Source organism: Rhinolophus ferrumequinum, chromosome X, assembly GCF_004115265.2.
Source record: "Rhinolophus ferrumequinum isolate MPI-CBG mRhiFer1 chromosome X, mRhiFer1_v1.p, whole genome shotgun sequence".
NCBI classification, from domain to species: domain Eukaryota; kingdom Metazoa; phylum Chordata; class Mammalia; order Chiroptera; family Rhinolophidae; genus Rhinolophus; species Rhinolophus ferrumequinum.
Genome location: NC_046284.1, coordinates 80,516,383 through 80,538,250, shown reverse-complemented (window position 1 = coordinate 80,538,250; position 21,868 = coordinate 80,516,383). Strand labels below are relative to the sequence as shown.

Below are 21,868 nucleotides of genomic sequence, written 5' to 3'. Positions count from 1 at the left end.
TCCTTTCAATATTTCCTTTATCTTCGGGTAAAGAAAGAAGTCATTGGCAGCCAGATCAGGTGACTAGGGATGGTGTTCCAATACAGTTGTTTGTTTACTGGCTAAAAACTCCCTCACAGACAGTGCCCTGGGAGCTGGTGCATTGTCGTGATGCAAGAGCCATGAATTGTTGGTGAAAAGTTCAGGTCGTCTAACTTTTTCATGCAGCCTTTTCAGCACTTCCAAATAGTAAACTTGGTTAACTGTTTGTCCAGTTGATACAAATTCATAATGAATAATTCCTCTGATATCAAAAAAGGTTAGCAACATCGTTGCAACAAGTTCACAGACTTGTCAGACCTTGTATTCTGTATTATTTATTGTTCATTTCCCCTGACTAAAATTTAACTTCCATAAGAGACATTGTTATTTTTTTCACTATATCCCTGTGCTGAACAAATGAGTGAACAATTTACTGAGTGCCTACTATGCTAAAGACACTATGTATAACCAGGGCTACAGGTAACACATGAGCTCTACCTTTGAGTTCAAAAACTAAGGTAAGATGAAGGCCCTCAAAGAAATAATACAAACACACAATTCCTATTATAATGCTAAATGCTATAATAAACATCTTTAGCAGGTGCTGTGGTAGTTTAGAGGATGGAGCATAACTGCATGAAAGATGACAAGAAAGCCTTCATCAGGAAGACTACAATTTGAGCTGAATCTTAAAGGATGGATATTCTCCAAACAAATGAGGTGCTAAGGGTGGTGGTCAGAGCGGTGCATTGAGAAGGCATTTCAGATGGAAAGAAGAGCAAATACAATGACATAGAAATATAAAATAAAACAGCAGCAGCTGTACATAAAGAGAAAGATTTAAAGATAGGTTTGAGAAACACTTCAGGCTAGGGTATTGAGTGCACATGGTGGGGGAGGGGGATTGTTGCTCATTTTTCTCAAGGGACTTATCTTTCCTCAGCCCAATCAAAGGGTAAAGGGAATAAGAAGAGCATGTGAAATGTGTAGTTTCACTCACTGGGGTGGAGCTCTGATAGACTGGAGGAGCTACTGATGCTTTTGAGTTATTTGAATTCTGTCCTTCAGGCCCGGATTATGTTCCTCAGGTCAGCATATCTTCTACTTCAGGTAAGGAACAAAACAAAAGAAAACATGTTATTAGAGTTAAACCTTAGTACAACTCACCAGATTTGGATAAAATTGTGAAGATGTCCTTTCTCCAGGGCTTTGACAAGTAAATATATTACTTAATTACTCCAGAGTACCTTTGCTTGTCCACAAGACCTGTCACCCTAATCCCAACCCCAACAGATGAAAGATGAAAATGCAAATGTATTTCCATATTTGACATAATATAAAGAGCTTTCTCTTTAAATCAATGCCTTAGCATTTATCCGTTTGCCACTTTTAAGGACTTTGTACCCATCTACGAGTCAAACTGATACCCTCTGGTAATGTACTAAATGGGATAAAAATTAGGTTATTTGTCTGTGTATTTAGTCTTGGGTGTGAAGGTTTTATTACACTGATAAATTGGATTGATCAGAAATACAAAGCAAAACAAACCAAAACCCAAATACATGGTACAGTTGGTGTGGAAATAAATACAGCTAATAAGAGAATTGGATTTAGTGTCCTATTGTAAGGTGTTGTGAACTTCTCAAATATTCTTCATTGAACAGATGTGAATTCGATGACAGCTGTGTGCAAGGCAGTGTAATGAGGGAAAAGAGAAGTAAAATACTAGTTGCACATTTTTTAAAAAAAATCTTATGCAAGATTATATTTGGGGTAGGTTAAAAGGGGTTCCAGTGGTAAAGTTGGGCAGTGAAGGTGATTCATTTTTCTATGTCTCCTAAGTCTAATTAGTTGTAAAATCAAAATGTGTCTTTTCTAAATCTCTATTATATCCATCTTTTCCTAGTTCTCAAGGTCTTCATGCTTAAACCAATACAGTTGTCTCATAAATAGTTTCTGTGCCTCCAGTTTGACCTCATTCCACATATGCCTGAAGGGTCTCAAGTAATGTCATTTCCTTATGTTACGTCCATGTTTCCTGTGAATTATTATCATTAACTTGTGTCTGACTTCCATAAAAAGATCATTCCAATGGGAACTCTCCCTCTGGTCTGTCTGCTTTCTTCCCTCTCCCAGGAACAGAGTCTGCTCCTTTCTGTTCACACAACTTGTGCTAGCTAGAAACTTCACAATAATCCAGCAACACTAGTTCAGATCCATGGTGGAGAAGGATACAAGGAGGTAGAGATAATGAAATAAGAGATGAGGTGGTAGAGTAGAATACAAAATTGTAGACACATGTAGGATGTGTATCAGCATCCAGTCTTCCAGGGTTAGATTGCTCAGGTTTGACTTTTAGCGTACTTTCAGGCTCTGTGAACTTGGGAAAATTACCTATCTTCCCTGTGCCTCAATTACCTAGCATGTACAAGAAAATAATATGTGCCTATCTCAGAGATTTGTTATATTAAATGAGGTAACATAGGTAAAAATGCTTAGAACATTTCCTGGCTCTTAGAAATACTCAACAAGTGATGATGATGATGATGATGACAATAACGATAACGTGGACATGTTTGTTCTTCTATCTTTGGACACTTGTAAGCAGATTTCTAGACATTACATTTCTGGGTAAGAGGGTATTCACATTTTAAAATTTAATAAAAATACTGTACCAATTTACATAGTCACCAACTATGCATGAATTTGTCTGATTCTTCACACTCTTGCCAATACAGAGTATTATCAATTTTGTAAAAATCACCAATCTGAAAGGCTGAAAGCCTCTTATTATTGTTTAATTTACATTTGTTTGACAATTAATTATGATTAACCTTCAGGCCATCTATACTTTACTGTGAATTGCCTATTTGCATTATTTGCCCACTTTTTGTGGAGACAGAGAGTTCATTAAATTGTATTAGGTATAAGAATTTAACTGTTATTTCCAAACAAATAGCCAGTTGACTCAGTGCCATTTATTAAATAATCTATCTTTTTCCAGTGAATGTTTTTTAAACATTTGTGCCCTCTTTTTTTAAAAAAAAAAATTATTGGGGAATATTGGGGAACAGTGTGTTTCTCCAGGGCCAATCAGCCTAAGATGTTGTCCTTTAATCTAGTTGTGGAGGGTGCAGCTCAGCTCCAAGTTCAGTCGCTGTTTTCAATCTTTAGTTGCAGAGGGCACAGCTCACCATCCCATGTGGGAATTGAACCAGCAACCTTGTTGTTGAGAGTTCACGCTCTAAACTACTGAGCCCTCTGGCCACCCCTCCGGAAGCTCAGCTGCAGCTCATTGTCTTCAATCTAGTTGTGGAGGGCGCAGCTCACTGGCCCATGTGGGAATTGAACCAGGAACCCTGTTGTTCAGAGCTCACGCTCTAACCAACTGAGCCATCAGGCCGCCCCACTTTTTCTAATGAATTTTAAATGTCACCACATTTATCAAATACTAAACCCTCATATATACATGTGTCGATTTTTAACCCTGATATTTCTGTTTATCTAATTATATGCCATTATCACATTGTTTTAACTTCTGTAACTTTATGGTATCGTTTTTGACATCTGGTAAAATAAGACTGTTTAACATTTTTTGGAATTATATTACTTGTATACCTTAACTGGGGGGGAACATAAATGCCTATTTAGTATAGTTTGAGGACAGTATCAAGCTCAAATGTTGCTTAATAAATATTATGTTGTGATGCCTTCACTACCTGGTAATGGTGAAAGTGACCAAAGGTCTCATCTGAAATTCCTATCTCATACTGCAAATGTAAGCAAAAATTCCATGCCAAGTCTTCACCTCTCAAGAATCCTATAATTTCAGCTAAAATGGAATGCTTATTTTGCCTTGAACATCTTATGGAACTCAACACTTCTGTGCTCTTGTCACATACTATTTCTATGTGGACTATCCCTCCTCTTTTTTCCAGCAAACTTGTATTTATCCTTTAAAGCTGACTCCATTTTATCCTTTCTCTGTTATGCCTTCTCTAATAGGCACATAACTTTTGATGCAGCCTATAAACTAAACCATTAAACTATCTTTTTGTTTGTTATTTTTAACTCTAGGCTTTTCTCCCCCACCACTCCACTGAAAATGTTCTTGTCAAGTTCACCAATGACCTCCAAGTTACCAAATCCAATAGTAAATTCTCAGTTTTCATATTACTCAAATTACCTGCGGGAAATGATAGCTTTAATCACTCCTGCTGGAAAAACTTTTTTCATATGTCTTCTGTGTTTCTATGTTCTCTTGGTTTTCCTCCTAGCTCTCTGGCCTGTCATTTTAATCTCCTTTCCTGAATCTTCCTTATCTCCCCCACCTCTAAACTTTGGAGTTTTACTAGGCTCAGTCTTTAGAGCTCTTCTCTATATACACTCTCTTTTGAGATGCTGTCATCCAGTTCCGTGACTTCACATACCATCTGTATGCCAGTGATTCCTAATTCTAACCATCTACTTGATATCTTGTATGTCTGTTAGACATCTCAAACTTAATACATCCAAAACTTAACTCTTGTTTACCTCCCCTCATCACCAAACCTGCTAAACCTGCAGTCCTATATATTTCAGGTAATGACAATTCCATCCTTTCATTTGCAGAGACCCCAAACCTTGAAGTAAACTCCTGGAAGTCTCTAAAACTCTACATCCTGTCCACAGCAGATCATATAATTTCTGCCTTCAGATTCTAATTTTCTCAACACCTTTCACTGGTTCCTTGATCCAAGCCATCGTCATCTTTCACCTGGATTCATGCAATAAATGACTTAGTGGTCTTTTTGCTTGCCCCTGGTCTAAAGTGATCCTTTTAAAACATGGTTATCACTCCTCTCCTCAAAACCCTCCAGTGGTTTTCCATCTTAGGCAGGGTAAAAATCAAAATTTTTACCATGGCTCCTAAGACCTTGTACACTCTGGCCCTCTGCAAACTTTCTGATCTCATCTGTTGCCACTCTTCTCTTTGCTATTTGCACTTCAGCCACACTGGCCTCCTCACTGTTCCTAGAATGTGCCAGACATGCTGTCACTTCAGGGACCTTACATGGACTGTTACCTTGCTTAAAACATTTCCCCCCAGATCTTGCTATGTCTTGTTCCATTATTTCCCTCAGGTACCTGGTCAAATGTGACTTTTCTAAAAAGGCCTTCTTTTATTAAAGTAGCAACACTTGTCTACTCACTCTCTTTTAATTTGCTTGCACTTAGAACTGTCCAACCTTATATATCTGGAGGAGTTTTGTGTTTATTATCTATCTTCTCAACTTGAATGTAAATAACACAAGGGCATGGATTGATCTTTCTTATTCACTGATGTATCACACAGTGTCCGAATAATGTTTGGCATATATTAAATAAATAGCTGATGGATATATAAATGAATGAATAAGTTAGTGAATAGTGTGCATGAGATGCCGTAATTTCATCCCACTCCTCTGTCATATCCTTGAGCTTAATTCCATAACTAGGTTTCACCTCATCCCTTATCAATCTTCACTTCCTCACATTTCTGACCCAAGGGGTAAGTCCCAGTGATGGAATGAGAGTAACGGATGTGTGTTATATACATCACTTGAAAATAAAACAGGAAGAAATAAAGAAATTTTGAGAGATTCTTTTAGGACTTCTGGACAAGAGGGCAGAGTAGGCAAACTCTGTGATTGCCTTCTCCTATGATCACATCAAAATTACAATTGAATTGTAGAACAAACATCGCTGAGAACCACTGGAAAAACAGCTGAACAGAATTTTTATAAGTAAAGATATGCAAAAGAAGCCGCAGCCATGTGGAGACTGGTAGTAAGGACAGAGATGCTAAATGGGCAGATCACACACCCACCATGTGGTGATTAAGAATCAAGAGGGATCCTAGCTCCACACCAGGCTCCCCAGCTAGGGATACCAGTAATAGGAAGAGGAGTGCCAAAAACCTCTGGTTGTGAAAACCAGAGGGGATTGCATCTCAGAAAGACAAAGGGCCGCTGGAGACTGAGATGAGCTGCTCTTAAAGATCCAGCATACAAACTTGCTCACAAACTCACTTGCTCTAAGCTCCAGTGCAGGGGCAGCAGCTCAAAAGTGCCAGGGACATACAAGGAGAAACTAAATTGACTAACTTCAGAGTGAGGGCTGGAGGGGCAGAGGTCAGGGCAACTCTGGGATGGAAGCACTGGCAGATTCCATTGTTCCTTTGTGGAGCACTCCTCCCACCCAGTAGGTGGGCACCAAATGTGCTCTCCATTATCCTGGCTAACCTTGTTCTATGTTTCTCCAGCGGTCAGTCCCAGAACTAATAGGTAGAAATCTCAAAAAGGCATATTTCAGTTCAACGTAATAATAGCAAAAATTCATATACTGCTTACTCTGTGCCATGTACTGTTCTAAGCATGTTGCATGTACATGTATTAAGTTACATAATCCTCTCAATATCCTATGAGTAGGTAGTATTATTAATACTATTTTATAAATGAGGACACGGAGGCCCAGATACATTAAATAACTTATCCAAGATCACCCAGCTAGTAAGTGGTGAAGCTAATATTCACACCCAGATGTTGTGGCTCTAAATTATTCCATTCTATACAGTCAATAATGTTGCAACAACTATGAGTAGTTCCAGGTGGATACTAGAATAATCTGGGGGATCACTGCATAATTATATAAATATCTAACCACTATGCTGTATACCTGAAACCAGTATAAAATAATATTGAATGCGAACTATAACTGATAAAAATAAATTTAAAAATTATTCCATTCCACAAACTTTTATTGGGTACTCGTCATGTGACAAGTACTGTGCTCAGAGCCAAAAATGTAAAAATGATTGAACTACTGATGATTGAACTCCTGACTTCAAGGAACTGACAGTCAAATGGATGAGACTGCTGTGAAAAGATAGGTGTACTATAATGCAGTGAGCCCTATGAGAAAAATATGTCAGAGTGCTATAAAGGCTGAAAGAGGGCTCCCTAGCCCAAACTGAAGGTTCAAGGAAAAATTCCTGTAGAAGTATGTTCATAAAGAGTATAAAGCTTCATCTAGGCTTGGTGGAAAACTTTCATGATCTATTAGCAATTCTGCCATGAGCACTAAAGAGGAGGCAGGCTTGCTATATATTTATTGGTTTGGGAGTTAAACCCTCCTCTAAGCCAAGGTGTCTAATAAAGGAACGTCTGAATTGGAAGTAGAATTGGATTCAATAATTGTTTGCTAAAATTAAATTATTTATATTTCACCTTTATGATTTAGACCATATATGAGTATCAGCTGTACCATTATTTACTTAATATGCTTTCTTAAATAAACTGACTTATTTTACTAGAAATTTTTTTCATCAAAAATAGCACTACCATAAATGAAAAGCCACTTTTACTCTCCATAAATAGAATGCAACCATAAAAAATGCATACTATTAGAAACTATTTATGTATGTACCACCTAAGAATTCTTTATATCACTATTGGTGTGTGTATATATATATATATATATATATATATATATATATAATCTCACATGTTGAAAAACAGTGGATGAAATAATCTCTTTGGGTCCCTCTCACAGCAACATTCTTTGCTTAGGCGACTAACTCTTACCTCCAATGTGTGTCTCTAATGTTTTATTTTCAGCATATCTGTGTATATTATTTCTACCTGTTGTTCACATAGCTCTGATCATTTTAGCTGTGTGTTCATACCAGGTAAAGAGATGTAGTTTCTTGTATCTCCATGATGACATACTAATTAGACTCTCATCCCAAATCAAGTCATTTATCTCACTTTAGAAAGTGAATTACTATTGCTAATCTGCCTGCCTTACTCTTTTAGATTCACTACTAGCCTTACTTGAGAAGATAATGTCCTGTCATTGTGGCTTCATGGTAGGCTGCTCCAGTATTTGTTATTAACTTGAGGGTAGAGACTACCACAATACTGGTAGTTTGGGCAAACAAAGAGCAATAGAAGGAAAGAATAAAGGTGCAGTACTTCAATAGATGTGTTAAGAGAAAGATTTTAAGAAAGCACCAAAGACGTACTCCTCTCCTTCTTTCTTTTCTCCCTTTTATCGTGTTTCTCCCAAAATAAGACCTAGCAAGACAATCAGCTCTAATGAGTCTTTTGGGCCAAAAATTAATATAAGACCCGGTATTATGTTATATTATATTATATTATATTGTAAAGACCTGGTCTTATTTTACTATACGTAAATATTAAAGTATTTTATTATAAGTAAAATAAGACCGGATCTTATATTAATTTTTGCACCATAAAACGCATTAGAGCTGATTGTCCGGCTAGGTCTTATTTTCAGGGAAACACAGTACTTTCTGAGAGAAGTGATAAGACTCTAATGGGCAGAAGGATGAAGATAATCTCCAATTGGTTTGGGGGATGAAGGGAGATGAACACAATCCCTCCGTTAGGAAAGTGAGAGATACTTGTTGTAATACAAGGATGATAAGCATGAGCCTGCTTTGTAAGGCCTGCAGGGCCCTGACGTCTCTCTGGATTAACACAGTGATAAATAAATTTCTGTTCTATTTATACATTTCCTTAGACAATCTTGTATATTTATTTGTTTAATATGAAAGTAAGAATGCAAGTCTTTTTCTTGTACACTCATTAGAATCCTTCCCTGATTCAGGAATAAACATTTTAGGGACCAGTCTGATGATGTTATTTTTTTCCTGCAAATGAGGCTGAGGCTCCCAGTTTTCTGGTTTGGCTTGGTTGATGATTATAAAGCCTCTTACTTCTTCCAGTTTATGGGTGTGGTAGAATCTAGGGTCTAAACTGGTACAAAAAATCCATGCATGCCCAACTCCCTACCCCCAACACACAAGATAAACACACACACACACACACACACACACACACACACACACACACACACACACACAGATTCCCCTAGTGAAGTTCTTTGCTCATAAAGTTAGCAGCCTGAGGCACAACTAAACTTGTGGGAGTTAGCAGGCCTGCCAGAACTTGCCTGGGATGGTGCTCTTCAAGAAGAGTTTCAAACCCTGGTCAGCTGCTCCTGGCCCATTGGCCATTCCTAAACTGAACTTTGTCATGCCTCTGAATGTCTCAAGCAAGCAGTTTAGTTATAATTTTTATAAGTTGGTTTATTCATATATACAAGGATGGGAGTTATGGGAAAAACGGAGGCATGTTTCCAATATCTATGGCCAGAAAGAGACTCAATCTAAAGCTAGGGTCTAAACTGGGTCTAGTATATTTAAGAGCTGTCATTGCTAGGAATAATAGTTATCCTTTATTGAGTGCTTTCTTTGTGCCAAACACTATGTTTTGTAGGCTATAATCTCATAAGGGGCAGATCCTGGATGTGGAGAGCCTGAAATTGATACAATTTTGGGGACCCTTTTTAAGAAAAACACACCATTTGATCCCTTCCAGGGTCTTGGAAAGTGCCAATTCAAATGAAAGGCCCTGAAGCTCAAGCTTCATTAATTTCACTGTAAAGCCACCTCTGCATTTTATTAATCTTTTTGACAATTCCGAGAAATAATACTAGCTGTATACCTTTAGAGAAGTGAAGTCACTTACCCAAGGTTGTACAGCTTATAAACTAAGTCGTTTTTCTCCCAGTCTCCTTCCAAGCTTTCTCCTCTCAGCTAACTCGAGTTCCTTCTCCAAAATATCCTTATCCTTTTCGGACAGTAAGCTTAGCACTGACCTCTGGGATGTGTGAGGAACTTAACACTGCTTCAACATTAGCAGAGGGGCAAAAGGTCTAGAAAGAAGAATATGCCCTCTGGTAAGCTGCACAGCAAGAAGAAAGTGGGTGAGGAGGGAAATTTTATTCCTTGAGATAAGCTATGCACTGGTTTCAGCTCCACTTTTGTTGTTCCAGGAACAATTCCTTGAGAATGCAAGCTTTTCTGTTTATAAACTGCTTGACTTCCCTCCCCTCCCAAGACCAGCTCCACCCTGCAGGAGCCCCCAACTCCCTTTGCTCTCCCCACCCTTCCTCATTTCACCCTATTCTGCTCCACCTTCCTCTCAGCCCCAGCTCCCAAAGCCTTTTTGTTGTCCTTGTTGTAGTGGGAGCAGGGAGGGTGGAGTCTTCTTAATGAGGCTTTTCCTCCCCTCCTTACAGGCCTCACACTGTGCTGCACCCTAGTAGTTTGTCAGCTGGCTTTAGTGAAAAGGAGAATTCTGCAGGAGAATGAAGTGGAGGAGGGAAAGGGAAGAACAAGCATTTTGTGGGCCCTGACATATGGGGTGTCTGCATATTTCTTAGCTGTTCATTAGGTTCCATGCTTAATTTAACTCTTACTCCTCATCTGAATTTTTGGGTATATAGAGGAAAACACAGGCTACTACTTCAACCAGGGAGTCTCCCTAAGGCTTATGGTGGGATAGAAGGAGTTGAAGATATTGCGGATTGCTATTTGGTTTCTTAAGCCATCTAATACAAAGGAGAACCTGTGATACTTCCTAGAAAGAGAGGGAAACTTATCACAACTTCTAGTTCTCCATACCTGCTCCCCAACATCCTTTGACTTATACAACACCAGCCTCATGCTGATAAGTAATGTGTCTAGAAGCAAAGAATATAAATGTCCTGCCTTTGCCATTAACTGTGGTCATGGGGTACATAGTTCCATGTGAGCCATCTTTGAGTAGTAATCTGAGACAGAAGCCAGTTCTAAAAGACTAAAGGGAAATGTGAACTAATGTGCTGTGTATAGTGAACCAAGAGCCTCACTGGAGGCTCTCGGAGAAGATGGATGTTTTAATTTCTCCCCCTGACACCTAGCATGGTTCTTGATATAGCACAAGTGCTCAATACATTTAGTTGACTAAATAGATGGAAGAATGGACAGGAAAGAATTGGGGGTTTGTTTTTCCAAGTTTCAATAATTTATGTTTTTCAAAAACTGAATTTGCCATCTGAGGTCATGGTTTTCCCTAAAAATTAAAAGCAAACAAACAAAAGACATAGGACTTAAAATAAATTAGTGAAGAAAAACCTTTAATAAAAATATGAACTGTTTAGCTATCTGTAAATGACTAAATATTCTTGAGGAACTTTTCCAGACTGAACAAGGAACTCATTATAACCTTGAGGCACACCTAGCCTAGACAATAATTCTAGTGGTTACTCTTTTCAATTATTTGCTCATTTTTATCTGCACATCACAAAAATGCATTCATTATTGTCATAAACAGTTCAATGTCCATTAACGCACTTGAATATAAGAAAAAACTTTTCAGTGTTACTGAAAACAATGTTGGTTGAAGTGGTGAGAATTCCATGTTGAGTAGAACTCCCCAAATTTTATACATTGAACTACTAAAGTTCCATGGGATAAAGTGATTTATTTTCAAATGCGTAGAGAGTTGTACACTTGTCTATATGGCTTCATGTCAAAACATCTTATCTTGTTAGCTGGGCAGATGGTAGAAAAATGTGATATAGTAAGTTAGGGAGTTCTTTATTAAAACCCCTACTACAGGGATATTCTTTCATTCAACAAATACATACGCATGTTACTTAGTCTCTATCCCTTAGTTTTCTTATCTGTAAAATGGGGATAGTAATAATACCTACCCATAAGGTTGTCAGGATTCAATGACACACAGTGTACACACACACACACACACAAACACACACACACACTGTTGGACAATTAATTCATCCTTGAAAAGCTGGTACATACCTCATTGCTGAATATCACTATGGTCACCTTCGAAGTACTCCCATTGGGAAGCTATGCACTGACGCCAGCGCCTAGTCCACCCTTCAAAGCAGTTTTGGAACTCTTTTTCTAGAATGGCCATCAGAGCTGTCATTGTAGTACCCTTGATGTCCTGAATGTCATCAAAATGTATTCCTTTCAATATTTCCTTTATCTTCGGGTAAAGAAAGAAGTCATTGGGGGCCAGATTAGGTGAGTAGGGATGGTGTTCCAATACAGTTATTTGTTTACTGGCTAAAAGCTACCTCATAGACAGTGCCATGTGAGCTGGTGCATTGTCGTGATGCAAGAGCCATGAATTGTTGGTGAAAAGTTCATGTCGTCTAACTTCCAAATATTAAACTTGGTTAACTGTTTGTCCAGTAGGTACAAATTCATAAGGAATAATCCCTCTGATATCAAATAAAGGTTAGCAACATCGTTGGAACAAGTTCACGAACTTAATTGTCAGACCTCGTACACATATATGGCTTAGAACAGAGCTTGGCACATAGTTAATGCTCAATAACTATTACTATTTTTAATAATATTACCTGGCACCCATGTTACAGAAATGATGACACCTGGTGCCTAACCTTAGGGACTTTATAGTCTACTAGGGGAGAGCAATTATATCAATGAATACGTGCCCTGAGGTAGAGAAGTTCACAGAGGAAGCAATAGTCAGTTCTGCCAGAAGGAATTAAGTAAGGAGGGGAGTTGATCTTGAGTTAATCTTTTCAACAAGGTAGACAGATTGCTTAGGCCATTTCAAACAGAGAAACTGAGGTAAGTCAAAGCATGGAGGATGGAAACAACCTGGCATTCTCAGGAATTTGTAATACAGGTAAGGCCCAGCAAAGTATCAGAAGTTCTGCTGCTTGAGAGGTACACAGGATCCAGATAACAACAGGTTAGAGGATGAGTCCCAGGATTCTGCCTTGGATGTTGGCATGCATGCTGATGTTATTCAGGTAGTTGGTGAACTACAGGAGGAAGAACAGACAGACAGTTTGGGGCAGAGTAAGAGAAAGTGAGATGGTTAGAAGATAGGCAGAAATATAAAGCAAGTTAGCATATATGTGTTGGAAATACTGGGCTTTAAACGTCAGTTTTCTTATTTTAAAAAAGGGGCTTGAAGAGTACAATAGTACCTATTTCCCAGGGTTGTTATCAGGAATAAATAAGAAATGATGAATACACTTGGCCCAGTGACTTGTCCATATGTATTAGGTACTGAATACAAGGTAGCTATCATTATTTCTCTTGTCTGTGTTCCCTCCCTCTCTCTGCTTTGTTTCTTGTCTCTCTTATCTTTCTTCCCCTTTAAAAGAATTGTGGTAGAGAAGAGGCACTGAGAAGGGACTGTGGTTGCTTGAGACTTCCTGGCCTTCTATTAAAATGAGATAGAAAGGGATTTTCAGGCAAGGGCAAAGAAATCCTGGAAATGTGACTGTTATCCTATGGATTTAGCTCTACAGGACTCTTCCCCAATCCCTGGTTGAGAGGCAGTCTCAGGGCTTTGAGAATTCTATTCTTAGAGGACTGGTATCTGGGAGACTATAAAAGAGTCTTCTGTATTCACAATTCCTTCAACTCCCCCTTTTCCCATCCATTCTTTCACCCTTGCATCTTTCCTATCTCTTGCTAGACAATGCCCCCAGCTCCATTCTCCTTTGCTCTTAGTCTTCTCCCTGAGAAGATACTGTGACCAGGCTGTCCTTGCTGGTGTCTTATGGTTACCATGGAGAGCTAGGAGGGTGAATATGATTGTAGTTACCAGCTTTCTGGCTTTTCCCTTTCCCCATTCCTCTCTTCGTAGACAGCCCACGCCCCTAATCCTTGCATCCCTTTCACTCTCCCCTGATGAGTTAGCTTAACCCAAAAGGATAAGTGACCAAGCAGTGTGCTTGGAAGCCTCTTTCAGGGACGGAAAGAACTTAAATTGACTCGGGTTATACCTCCTGTGGTTGGAGACTGGGACAAGCGACCTCCAGGGGCAAGGCCAGAGCTCTCCGCCCAGCGCCCCGCCCCACCCCCTCCTTTCTTCCTCCTTTTCTTAGCCGCACCCTTCTCCTACCAATTTACACTCTCCTCTGGCAGCCGTCTGTCCCTTTTAAGGAACTCCACCCTCACGATAGTCACACCTCTTCTGGGTGTAGCCTGGCCAGAGACGGAGTCACCCCACTCACTAAGGTTGCCCCGCGAGCACTTTAGGTTCTGACCCGCAGGAGCCGGAGGTCCCCAGTGGGGCAGCTAGGTGTCTCCAAGAAACCACGCCCCAGAAGATCCGCAGAAGTTGTTGCCATTTTTCGCTGAAGCCCCTGCCCTGGCTGGGATGCCCGTTTCCACCAATTGTAGGCATTTGCCCCTCCCTGCTTTCTTTTTAGGAAGGCGCTGGCGTGTGAGGTGGCAACGGCAGCAGTATAGGTTCCTGTCTTGAAGGAGTCCTTGTCCTCCTGAACTTTGCATTCAAGAAGTGCTTTGGGGTTTGAGTTGGTTTTCTTGGCTCCAACCCCGGGCCTTCTCCTCAAGGGTGTGTGGAGTTTAGAAGATGGGTGGAGAGTGGGCTTGGCTGGAACTGAATTGGTGGAGGTGAAAGGGGAATGTAGGATTCTCAGCCTTGGCCACTTCGGCCCAGCGAACCCACTTTATTTTTAGCCGAGGAAAAGAACTGCATTGGCAGCAGGAAGAAGATTCTTTTTAGGAAGTCGGCTTTCCTGGCCCTCTGATTTGGGGTTGCATGCTTGAGAGTTTTGTTTCCCTTGTTTCCAGGGTGGCCCAGCTTGGTCTGAATCGGCTCCCTCTGCCTCGCCCTCCTCCCCATTTTCTAGCCAGGAGAAAAAGAGGAGGTGGGGGGCCAAGAAATAGAAGGAGAGAGAGAGAGAGAGAGAGAGAGAGAGAGAGAGAGAGTTGCAGGCGCTGTCCGGGGCGGGTGTGAGGGAAACAGCTGTTTTGCAATCAGCTGAGGAGTATGAGCCTCCTGGAGGACGGCAGGAGCTCCGGACACTGCAGGAGTTCCCAGCTAATGACATAGGCGGTAAGTGACTCCAGGATTAGAACCCACTCAATCTCAGCTCCTCAGCCTAGATTCTACACCCCCATCCCCACTTCTATTCTTTAGGTTTTAGCAGCGGGGCGGGGGATGGGTGGGTTGGGGAGCAAGGATACAAACTCTATGTGGAATCAAATTAAACTCGGGAAAATGCCTTTGCTGAAGAGCTGAGCAAAAGGGCTGGGAAGGGGAGGGGTACTTTGGGGAGCCTCCTGGGAGAAATGGAGGGGGCCAAGAATGGATGGATTTGTCTAATTTAGTCCACCCTGGCTCTGCACTCTTATTTCTCCTTAAGCAGTAAAGTTTGTCTTTGACTTAACCCAACCCAGCCAAACTTGCAGCCAGAGAAAACAGGATTCAGAAGATCAAAGTTCCCAGATAACCCTATTAAGCAGTAGCGGGTACCTAGAGATGCTTCTAAAAGGAAGGAGAAGCGGGCGTTGAGTTAAGGTTTGAGCCTAAGCTATTGGGGGCACAGAGCAGCGAGGCCCTGGAGGTAGCCGTGGGGGAGGAGCTGTTTTGGGTGTGCTGGCTCTTTAAGAAGGGGCTGGGCTTGGTTGGAGGAGGAAGCCTTGGCCCTATACTAGCTCTTTAAGACTTGGCCAAGACGGTTGGTTCGTAGGTTCCTGGGTTTGTGGAAGAATGGGCTGAATTGCTGGAGCTAATAGACTTGCAACGGTCACTTGGAAGAGCTGTCTTTATTTTTTTGACCTAAGAATTTGGGGAAAATTAAATCACAAAATAAATACAATTTATTCTTTGGAAAAATAAATTCAAGATGTTCAAAGGAACGCTCCCATATTTCCTTTGGTATTGTGTACATTGTAAAGGAAAGCGTTTATTAAGCACCTGTGTGATGTCACTCTGTGATAATTACTGGGTAAACAGACTAATCTCTAAGTTTGGATTTGAAACTAATGGAAACTATGATGGTTTGGAGTAGCAGACATAACTGCTTTGAAACTCATACCACCACTTGCTGCATTACCATGGGTATTGCTTTTCTTCTTTAGAGAATGTGGATTAATAATCTTATATAAAAAGATATTTTGGTAGATTAAATACCGTTGGGTATGTGACAGAGGCTGCCTGCCACTCCATGTATAACTTAGTTTCACTTCCTTTTCCTACTCAGTTTGAGTCTCTTCTTTCTGGAACACTGCTGATAGAATTAGTGCTTTGCTGTCTATAAAACCCCTTTCAGATGGGGTGAAAGGAGACCTCAGAAGATTGAATTAGATTGCCCAAAGGCTGAAGTTAGAACATGAGTTTTCTTTACTTCTGATTTAACATTGTTCCCACTGGACTTTAGCACCTCTGAGAGAAAGAGCCACTAGCCTACCTTTTCCCTCATTCTTTGGGCAGTTTACACAGGATGATACAACCAATTGGACGTTTGGACAACAGAAACCAGTGACTCACAAATGACCTAATCCTGTTCTTCAGAATTTTAGGGGAACCCTTATATATGAGGGTTGTTAATCTTGGGTGACTATTGGGGGGCACATGAAATGGGCTGGGAACAGTGTCTTCAGGTTAGCTTGGCAGGCAGACAGGCAGGAAACATAGGAAAGACAGAAATATAAATTTAGAAGTAAAAGTGACACATGCATCTAGTCCATCCTCAAAACCAAACTAGATAATGGCTCTACTTTCAGAGCTCTAGGGAGCTATAGGTCCTTCTTGTTTAAGCTTCCAGGGTACATTGCAAAGAAAATTGGGGGGAAATCATTAACTAGATCACCACCGCCACTCCTCTATCCCCCACCCCCTTCATTCTAGTATATGGATTTCTGAGATGAGGCCCTTGTTGGTGCAGCTAATTGAATTCCAATAATCAAGCCACCAAACCTAGTCTAGTCATCTTTCTCTAGGTTGTGTTTGCCTGGTGGTGAGGTAGAACAACCACTTATCCTTTCTCATTCTGGCTGGAGCATTATTATTTGACACATATATTCACCCTTGCCTTGAGTCAGTTATAGTTTATTATGTCACTTAAATTGACAAATAATGAGAAGATTGCCTTTGGATGTATAATTCATTTAGCAAATATCTATTGGCATACTGTGTGTCAGGCACTGAGAAAATTGTTTTCTCTTCTTTCCATCTTAGATATCTTCTTTTTGCTCCCCTCCATCTAACCCCCAATCTTCCTTCAAGTCCTATTTTAGTTGTTAGCCCCCACATCAAGCCTTCCTTATTTCCTCAGCTATTCCATAGAAATTGTACATCACTGTTTATTCTGCTCAGTTGATACTTATCATAAATGAACTGCCTTAGAATGTACTTATTTTCATGACTTTTCCTTAAAACAGTATTGATAGTATTACCTCCATTGTTAATCCTAAATTAAAAGCCATCTCTATGACAACTTTCTTGGTCTTTGCATATGGAAATAAACTCTTTTGAGATTCCATATAACTTTACCTGCATGATCTGGAACCTAAACTACACTCCTCCCTATATTATGGTCATTTGTGTACATATCTAAACCCCTACTCCTTTTTCAGACAGAAATGTGCTTGAGGGCATGTGCTGTGATTGTATCTTCAAAGTGTTTACCCAATTAAACACTGTAAACATATTTTATAGATGATCTTTTAAGATTTAGCTCCAAAATCACATGTTTTTGTCAGTGCAGGAAAACTTGATTGTGATGATTGACCTAGGTGATAATCTAGTACAATTGGCATCTCATTACTACGTAGAGTGTGTCTGGATAACATTGTTGTATAGGACTCATTAGTTTACCAAAGACGATGTGTGCCTTGTTTGATTTACTTTCTGATTCTCATGTAATAATGTTTCAATTTGGGTTTTATATCTGAAATTGGATTTCTGATGTATGTGTTATCCACAACTCTGCTTTACCATCTAGCCTCAGTTTACTCACCTCTAAAATGATGTGATAATTTGGGTGGGGATTGGAGGGATGAGTAGAAAAGGCGAAGGGATGAAGAATTGCAAATTGCCAGTTATAAAAACAGTCATGGGGATGTAAAGTACAGCATAAGGAATATAGTCAATAATATTGCAATAACTATGTATGCTGTCAAATTGGTATTAGGCTTATTGGGGTGATCACTTTGTAAGTTACATAAATGTCTAATCACTATGTTGTACATCTGAAGCTAATGTAATATTGTATGTCAACTGTAATTGAAAAATAAAATGATATGGTAATTTTTATTACAAATAATGTAGGTAAAACACATTGGACTCAGTGCCTGACTTCTAAATATTTCATAAGTGAAGGGTATCATCATTTTTGTTACTTTAAATAATTTATTTTATTTGAATGCTGCTTGTGTGTTTGGAGAAGAGGAAGGTTGGTTAGTTAGACAAGAAGCTGGATTTAAATGTCTGTAACATGCTAGGTGTTTTGTATTATAAACTTAAAGATATTATCTGTGAGCTTAGACAAGACAGATGTAATGTAGGCAAACCAAACTCTGTAGTTATTAAATACTTCAAATTAAGGAGCTATAACCTAACTCTAGAATCAAATTCAGGTATTTGATACATCAGATAACTAGCATTTTGCCATTTTGTTGTAATCTCCATCTCGTCATTTCGTAATAGAATTTGTCATTATCCTTAGACTCTTCCCCCACCCCTCATTCAAGACTTCCCTTTTTCAATTCCCTGGTTCTGCAACTTTCATCATCATAACCTTGGTGAAGTTATTTAAACTCTATACTTGAGTGTTCTCATCCATGAATTGAGAATAATAGTAGAAACTACCTCAAAGGGTTGTAGTAAGGAATGTGTTAATTTTGTAAAGCACTTAGAAGAATATATGACAATGTAGTAAGCAGTGGGGAAATATGGTTGTTGTGGTTCTTATGCTCCATACTAAAACATCTGGCATTAACTTTCCCCTCTTCCTCAGTTCCCTTATATATTTAGTTGCCAAGTGCTTTTTACCCCCTTTGTATCTGCCATCAGTTCCTTTCTTTTTTATTCTATCTGCCGTCACCTTAATTTAGTCTAGAGGTACAAATAGCCTACAGACCAAAAACAGTGCACACATGTGTTTTGTATTCCCTAAATTGTTAAAACTTTCATTAAAAAAATTATTTTAAATTGGTAATAAACTCCACATTGCTCAAAATTCAAAATATACAAAAGGATATACAATGAAGAGGTTCCCTCCTAGCCCTATCCCCTAGCCTCCTATTTTGCCTCATTGGAAGCAACTAAAGTTATCTGTTTATTAGGAATCCTTCCATGGACATTTTATGCATATCAAGTAAATGAGTATATATACATACACACACACACACACACACACACACACACACACACACACAGAGGGTGCCAAAAATGTATACACATTTTAAGAAAGGAAAAAACTGTATTAAATTTGTAATAATATACGAGGTCAGAAAATTAAGTTTGTGAGCTCACCCTAGAAAAAGTCCTACATACCTCATTGCTGAATATCACTATGGTCACCTTCGAAGTACTCCCCTTGGGAAGCTATGCACCGATGCCAGCGCCTAGTCCACCCTTCAAAGCAGTTTTGGAACTCTTTTTCTGGAATGGCCATCAGAGTTGTCATCATATTACCCCTGATGTCCTGAATGTCATCCAAATGTCTTCCTTTCAATATTTCCTTTATCTTCGGGTAAAGAAAGAAGTCATTGGGGGCCAGATCAGGTGAGTATGGACGGTGTTCTAATACAGTTATCTGTTTACTGGCTAAAAACTCCCTCACAGTGCCCTGGGGGCTGGTGCATTGTCGTGATGCAAGAGCCATGAATTGTTGGTGAAAAGTTCAGGTCATCTAACTTTTTCACACAGCCTTTTCAGCACTTCCAAATAGTAAACTTGATTATCTGTTTGTTCAGTTGGTACAAATGCATAATGAATAATCCCTCTGATATCAAAAAAGGTTAGCAACATGGTTGCAACAAGTTCGCGAACTTAATTGTCAGAACTCGTTTACTGATAACAAAAGATGAACAGAAGTCATGTTTGACTTCTGTAATTACAAGAGGTGCTCAAAGTGGTTACCATCAGTGTCCAGACACTTCTGATTACTGCAAACTACTGCTTGAGTAATGCTGAACAAAGTGTCCACTTACATACTTTTTTTTGGCACCCCCTCTATTTTCCTCCCTGTTCCCTTTTATACACAGATAGTAACATACTCTCCATATTTTGACACCTTGCTTTCTTTGTCTACTTAAAAATATACTTTGGAGAATTTTTCATATATGTAAAGACATACCTCATTCTTTTGTGTGACTGCATAGTGTTTCACTACCTATACGGATTAGTCAGTCTCCTATTGAATGACATTTAAGGTATTTCCAAACTTTTGCAGTGTTGTTTGTGATAGCAGTAAAACAACCTTGCATGTATGTATAGTCTTCTAGGGCTGTCATAACAAAATACCATAGACTGGGTGGCTTAAACAACAGAAATTTATTTTCTCACAGTTTTGGAGGCTGAAAGTCTGAGATCAGGGTGCCAGCATGGTCGGGTTCTGGTGATTTTTCTCTTCCTAACTTGCAAATAACTATCTTCTCCCTGTGTGCTCACATGACATCTTCTTTGTGCTCCTGGAAAAAGTGAGTGAGCTCTCTGATGTCCCTTCTTATAAGGGCACTAATCATATTGAATGAGAACACTACACCTATGACCTCATTTTAACTTATGCTTCCATAAAGGCCCTGTCTCTAAATACAGTTATATTGGGGGTTAGGGCTTCAACATATAATTTGGGAGGGACATAGTTCAGTCTATAGCAGTATATCAATTTGCCCAGAGTTACACTTTAAAAAAATGGTTGATTGACATCATGTTTCATTTAAAACTCTAGAATTCCATCTTCCCTTGAATAATGAGAACAAACTGGACCAATGTCCCATTTTGTTAACAATTGCCTAGAATTCATGAACTGCTCTCTTCCTCCCCTTTTAGACAGGACATGTGTTCTCCTGTCACCATATTCCTCATCTGGCCTAGGTGGCCTTAAACTTCCTGGCCTCTATAGGTATTGAGTTTGTGACACCTGTGTAAGCTCTTACCATGACACATATGAAATATCCCAATAGCTTATCATTCTACCTTGATCCTTTCTGCCTTCTCTATTTTATAGACTATTGCTAGGATATCTTCCTTAAACACTTTTTTTTTTTTTATTATGCCACTCTCCCTTCACTCCACAATCATTTACTGGGTGCCTATAAAGTTTCAGGCATCATGCTTAAAATCTGGGGTTAGGGTGGTTCACAATTTAAATTGGAACCTTGCCTTCATAGAGTATGTAGTCTACTCTTCCTCTTATCTAGATTTCCTTTCTGTCTCTTGACTGATCCTAGTTCCTTAAGGCCAGTCTCACCAAAACCATTTCTTTGGAATTTTTTTCTGACAATTTCACTTTCAGTTACCTTCTTTTTAAATTAGTCCTCAACCTCAAATCATAATTCAGCACTGCAGCATTTATTATCTTGTAATGTTTGGTTGCTATTGTTTTATGCGTAGTTTTATCTCGCCACATAGATGTGGGATCTCAGTGAAGTATGTCCTATATAAAGGGGGCAGCCATTGATCAGCTCCAACAAATTTTTCTCTTGTGCCAATGTAGATTCCATGTTGTAAGATCTTTTTAAGAAAAGCGAGAAATAGAATATTTTTTAAAAAGAAACCTGTTTTTGAAAAGTTATAAGTTAATTTGATTTTAAGTTTTAACATCACTGTGAGAACCAGGCCAGCATCTGCAGTGGGCTGTGAATTTTCTCTGTCTGACCAATACTGCAAATTTTCAGGTGAAAACCTGGTAATATTTGCTCTCACACATACATACACACAGTGTCTACTACAGTGTTGCCTATTTAGTAGGTTCTCTATAAAGAGTTGATTATCATCAGTAAGTTCTTTAAGTTGGCTATAATTTCCAGCAATAATATATCAGTTCTGCTTTCTCCAAATACCTAACATGTGCTTTTGAAAACAATTATCAGGACAGGCTTCTTTTTCCCTGCTTCCTTTTTTCTAACTGTAACCATCCAAATTTCTTGACCTAGCTCCATTTTTTTTCAATTGATCCTTTATCTCTCTAGAGTTTC

The 21,868-nt window shown here is 39.3% G+C and overlaps 1 protein-coding gene across 6 annotated transcripts in view; it reads left to right on the top strand.

Annotated features, from left to right (window-relative positions):
- Positions 1 to 21,868, top strand: part of KLF8 (KLF transcription factor 8) — a 227,674-nt gene that overhangs the window by 93,793 nt on the left and 112,013 nt on the right. Inside the window, exon 1 of one of the 6 annotated variants that reach the window (XM_033119544.1) lies at positions 14,152 to 14,774. The exons of the other annotated variants lie outside the window; for them this stretch is intronic. The gene's annotated coding sequence lies outside the window, so the exon portion shown is untranslated. Of the gene's footprint in view, positions 1 to 14,151; positions 14,775 to 21,868 lie in introns of those variants that run through there. 6 annotated transcript variants of the gene reach the window in all.